A 6,374-nucleotide genomic window follows, 5' to 3' on the forward strand; every position below is an offset into this window, starting at 1 on the left:
CGCCGCGTTTGCTGCCGCCGGCGGCTAAACGCCGGCGTATTAGCCCCGGTTGACCAGGGGGTTTGACCTCCCCTGGCTCAATGACAGTGGGGCCCGTCCCTGCTAATTCGGGTTTAGGATTAGTTTAAATCTAATCAACCTCTGTTAATTAGCCCTGACACTGACAGTGGGCCCCAGCGCCACTAACTTTTAATTAGGATTAAATTAACCCCTGTTTAACCCCCCTGTCACTGACGTGTGGGTCCCACACGTCAGATTTGACCCCATCAGCCGCAGTTGACTGCTGACGTCATGATTACTCAATGCTGACGCAATATTTATTTCTGGATTTAAATTAAATCAGGAAATTCCAGAAGTTGTTTTAAACTTCAAAATTCATAACAATTCAACCGTAGCTCAGATTAAAATAATTTATATATGAAAAATTATCAGAGAAATGCAATCTTTCCATCTGTACTAGTTTCATGCATGACAAACCAATTTATACATGCTGAATATGAGAAAACACATTATGGCACATTAAGAGACTTAATTTAGAATTGCATTTGAGCTTTTGGTTCAAATGGACTTCATTCAAATGAATACTAGTTGCATTAGCTCAAACAGCATCACATCTACATGCCATGTTCATGCATCATATTGTTGCATATGATTGTGTATTGATTGCCGGCACCGTTCCTTCTCGATAGGTCCTGCTCCGGAGACGTTCCAGAGTACCTGTCTGTGAAGCAGTGCCTCCCTTGTTGATTTACCAGGCAAGCAAACCCCCTTGTTCATTTCGATAAAACCCTACTCTCTCGCTCCTGCTCTCAGTTATTGCATTAGGACAACAACGATTCATCTGCTACTTTGTGCTGCGGTAGTTGAACCCATTCCTCTGCATGACCTGTCATTGCCACAGTAAATAGTTGAAACCCACTAGCATGTGTAGGAGTTGATTGAAGCCATTGTTGTGTTCCTACCATGCTATGCCTGCTATTGCTTAGAGTTGTGTCAGGTCTGGTTCATTGGGAATGAATTGGAGTGTTACGATATGTTCTGATGCTGAGAGTGAAGTGTGTGAACACGATTTGGTAAAGGTAGCGGTGAGAGGCCATGTAGGAGTACATGGTGGGTTGTCTCACTGGAACCGTCCTTAAGCACTGAGTTCTATGTATGTTGTCCAATGACTCGATACTACCACACATTGGGATCCGGTAATGACCCTCTCGACTTATTAACCAACTTGATCTCTGTCCAGGAGTCGCAACTAGTTTCTGGTGTTTGTAGGTAGTGCTATTTTTCTACCAAGTGGCACCCGGCAGGGTGGGCTTGGGACAGACTAGGCACACGTGGCACGGTGTACCGAGTGGCACCCGGTTGGTGGGCTCGGGAACCCTGCTCACATCGTTTGGGGCCGTGAGCGACACCCCGGCCGGATCTCCTTGCGGATGGAACCCGAATAGGCGATAAACCTGGACTAGAGTCTTGTGTGGTTAGTCAGGTCGTGGCCGACACCCTCGCCAGGCTTCCGCTTGAAGGTTGCCGAGATACATGACGTGTACATGGCGGTAAGTGGCGAGAGCGTGTGTGAAGAAGTACACCCCTGCAGGGTTAACATGATCTATTCGAATAGCCGGGTCCGCGGTTATGGACTTCTTGGATGCTTACATGGTACATAGACAACTTGAAGTGGATACTCTAAAATGCTCAAGACAAGTGTGAGTGCTATGGATGGCCTTCTCGTAGGGAGACGGGGATGAATCCATAGTAGTGTATTGTGTGGTGATTAGTGGACTCGTGTACGTTGTTTCACCTCCAGAGTTTCTGGTAGTCGTAGAACAGGATAGCCACAGAGTCAAAGCTGGCTTGCTGCAACTAAACCCCACATTACCCTCTTGATACAAATGCATGTATGATAGGATCTGATGTAAGTCTTGCTGAGTACCTTTGTACTCATGTTGCTTTATTTATGTTTTTGCAGCGGAGACTTCGGTCTTACTAGTGTTCTCATGGACTTCGACTAGTAGCTAGTACCTCAGCTACGATCTTGATCGGATGTTGTAGATAGTCAGGCTCTTCAGCCTTTTTCATTTGTAGATGTCTGTACCCAGACATGTAATGCTTCCGCTTGTTGCTTGTATGCTCTGTATGATGGGTCTTGTGACCCCTGTTTGCAATAATGCTATGATGGCTCTTCTGAGCCTTTATCTATATGAGTTGTTGAGTTATGCTGTGATGCCATGTTGTACAGCACATACTTGCATGTTATGCGTACGTGTAATGTGTATTGCTATGTGTGGGATCTGACTATCTAGTTGTTTATCCTTAGTAGCCTCTCTTACCGGGAAATGTCTCCTAGTGCTTCCACTGAGCCCTGGTAGCTTGCTACTGCTCCGGAACACTTAGGCTGGCCGGCATGTGTCCTTCTTCGATCCTGTGTCTGTCCCTTCGGGGAAATGTCACGCGATGAATACCGGAGTCCTGCTAGCCCGCTACAGCCCGGTTCACCGGAGTCCTGTTAGCCCAGTGCTACAGCCTGGATTCACTCGCTGATGACCGACACGTTCGATGCTGGGTCATGGATGCCTGTCCCTGTAAGTTAGTGCCACTTTGGGTTTACGACTAGCCATGTCAGCCCGGGCTCTTTATCATATGGATGCTAGCGACACCATCATATACGTGTGCCAAAATGCGCAAACGGTCCCGGGCAAAGGTAAGGCGACACCCGTGGGGATACCGTGCGTGAGGCCGCAAAGTGATATGAGGTGTTACATGCTAGATCGATGTGGCATTGAGTCGGGGGTCCTGACAAGTTTTGATTGCGGTAGGCCCGTAGGATTCTCAGCCGTGACTTCCCCAAGACCAGAAGCACACTTGACAGAAGAATTGTGTCCCAAGCAAGTTTTCGCCGCAAGATGCGCATATGAGCACCAAATAGCACAATGAACTGCAGATTCGATGCTGGCATCGAGCTTGGGGCAGGATCCTTTTCCATGGCATCCGTGTCGATGGAGCGAACATCAACATAGAGATTCTTCTTGGCTTTGATCACATCAAAGAAGATGGCAAACTGAAAGTGGTTCCAGAACGGGCAGTTGACCAAATTGGGTTCTTGGGCTTCCTCATAGGGGTTACGGCGATGCCTTTCCCAGAACTCCTTGGCAGTCATCTCAGTCACAGTCTTGCCCCTTGGCTTCGTCCTGTTGGCAGGTTTCTTCTAGAGTTGAGGCGGAGGTGGCGCACTGGAGGAAGCACCCGCAGGCGGTGGTGGAGCACTGGAGGAACCACCTGATGACTCAAAAGTGCGGTAGCGCTTTGATGAAGCACGACCGGGGTTGATACGGCGGGCCTGCTGCTCAGGAAGATCATCACCTGGAACCAAACACACGAGCAACAAAAACACCACGAAAGAAAGAGCATAAGCCACCAAACGAAGCAACAAGGATCAAGGTGTGGTAGAAAATGATGGAACTGGGGATCCGGCAGTAGTATCGCGACCTACCCGCGGTAGTACCGCGCGTGCGGTAGTACCACTCAAGATGAGAGGTAGTACCGCTCAAGACGGGAAACGGTGGTTCCCTACTGCCGTGGACAGATCCGGCACTACCGGGATGCCAAATTCAAAATTTAATCCTACCAAACATCAATCCAAAGGGCCTAGAAGCTATCTCCATCCTACTCAAGCCTCTTCATAGCCAAAAACGAGAAAACAATGCCTATTGCCCCTAAGAACTAGATGTAAGATCTAGGCAAAGAGAAAACGGGAACGGGGGCAATACCGGCATCCATGGCTGGAGGAAGTGGTGGGGAACGAATCTACCAGAGGAAATGGAGAGGAACGGCCCGAAACCAGCGGCCGGCCAGAGCCCTCCCGCGGTGAGACGTCACTGGAGCGACGAGGAAGATGAGCGAGTGGGGGCGAATGGGTATGGGGAAGAAAATAACCCCCGTGCCCCGATATAACCCCCATCGCCCGCCCTGCAGCGGTAGTACCGCTGGTGTGGGCGGTAGTACCACTTGACCCTCAAAAGCGGTAGTACTACGCATGCAGCGGTAGTACCGCTCAGCCACAAGAAGAACTAGGCAAAAAAAGGGCTTAGCTCAAGAGAAGAACGAGACGACAAACGGGAACAAACACAACACAAACCAACAAAGAGAGCGAGAGACACACACCTCTCTAAGAGAGGGCGATGGCCGAGGCCACCTATGTTTGAGTCAATTGGTATGGCATCACGAAGAATTATCCTTGGGCCCATGACCAAAACTCGTCTTTGAAGCACAAGTACCATAAAAAATGGCTAATGTTGAAAGAGTTGATCAATTTATGCATAATGGGGGGGGAGAGTTCATTGAGAAACACTACTCCCCCTATTTCCATGCTACACCTAAACAGATAACAAGTTGAGTATGGTGGGGTGTGCAAGGGTTCAGCAACATTGCTCGAATCATGATATTTAGCTCATGCCTTAACTCGCGAAATCTTGCTTCATCCAAAGCTTTGTGAAGATATCTACAAGGTTATCATGAGTGTTACATACTTGAGCTTGATCTCCCTTCGCCTAATGTGATCCTGGGTGAAGTGATACCGAATCTCAATATGCTTCGTCTTGAAGTGTTGCACCGGGTTGAGAGAGATCTTGATGGCACTTTCATTGTCACACCAAAGAGGCACTTCGTCACAAGTGACACCGTAATCCTTGAAAGTTGCCTCATCCATAGGAGTTGAGCACAACAACTACCGGCAGCCACATACTCTGCTTCGGTGGACGAGAGAGATACACAACTTTGCTTCTTAGAAGACAAACTCACTAAAGAGCAACCAAGTAATTGGCACCCTCCAGAGGTGGACTCCCTATCCACTCTGTCTCCCGCCCAATCTGAATTTGTATAGCCCAAAAGATCAAAGTTGGCTCCTCTTGGGTACCATAAGACAAAGTTTTGGGTATGAGCCAAATATCGAAAGATTCGCTTGACCGCCACCAAAGTGTCTTTCCTTAGGTGCGGCTTGAAACCGTGCACAAATTCCCACACTCAACATGATATCCGGTCTAGATGCACAAAGGTAAAGCAAGGAGCCAATCATGGAGCGATAAACCTTTTGATCCACTGCTTTACCATTGGGATCAATATCAAGTTGGCACTTGGTGGGCATTGGAGTGGAAGCCGGCTTGACATCGCTTAGCTTGAATCTCTTGAGCATGTCTTGAGTGTATTTGGCTTGGTTGATGAAGGTTCCTTCTCTTCTTTGCTTCACTTTCGAATCCGAGAAAGAACTTCAACTCTCCATGGAAGACATCTTGAACTTTGAGTTCATGAGATTGGCAAATTCTTCATTGAAAGCTTTGTTAGGGGAACCAAAGATAATATCATCAACATATAGTTGGCACACAAACAACTCCCCTTTGACCTTCTTAGTAAAAAGAGTGGGGTCGATTAGCCCAACTTTAAATCCACAATCTTGTAGCAACTCCGGTAAGGTGTCATACCACGCACTTGGGGCTTGTTTAAGGCCATAGAGCGCCTTGTGGAGTTGGTACACATGATTGGGAAAATAGGGATCCTCGAACCCCGGGGGTTGTTTGACATACACCAACTCATTAATAGGACCATTACGAAAAGCACTCTTCACATCCATTTGTTGCAGCTTGAAATTATGATGAGAGCATAAGCAATCAACAACGAATAGATTCAAGGTGAGCAACGGGAGCAAAGGTTTCACCATAGTCGATACCCTCGACTTGGGAGTAGCCTTGTGCTACCAAACAAGCCTTGTTGTGAACAATGATCCCATGAGCATCTTGCTTGTTCTTGAATATCCACTTGGTTCCAATGACATTATGATTCCCGGTCGGTCTTGGCACTAACTTCCATACTTGATTGTGCTCGAAGTTGTTGAGTTCTTCATGCATGGCATTGAGCCAATCCGGATCCTCGAGCGCCTCATAAACCTTTTGGGGTTCGACACAAGGAACAAAGGCAATGATGTTCACAATAGTTTGCTAATTGTCTACGAGTGCTTACCCCCTTTCTTAGGCTTCCAACCACATTCTCCATGAGATGACCTTTGATAGTGAGCTTGGAAGCAATCTTTGCAGCACGATGCTCTAATTCCTCCTCGAATGTGAAAAGAGGAGGGGTTACTTGATCATATTGAGCGCCGTCTTGAGCTTGTTCTTGATCTTGAACTTGCTCTTGATCTTGAACTTACTCGAAGGGGAGAACTTGACCTTGGGCATCATTTGGTGGTTCACCACCATCTTGAGTTTGATCTTGCCCTTGATCTTGTTCACGAGGTTGAGGGCCTTCACTTTGTTCTTCGGAAGCGTGTGGGGTCTTGGGTTGGTGATGGCTCCACTTGAGTGGAGCATTGTCCTTCTCCTTCAGCCACAAGG

This window comes from Triticum aestivum, chromosome 5B (assembly GCF_018294505.1).
Source record: "Triticum aestivum cultivar Chinese Spring chromosome 5B, IWGSC CS RefSeq v2.1, whole genome shotgun sequence".
In the NCBI taxonomy this organism is placed as follows: Eukaryota; Viridiplantae; Streptophyta; class Magnoliopsida; order Poales; family Poaceae; genus Triticum; species Triticum aestivum.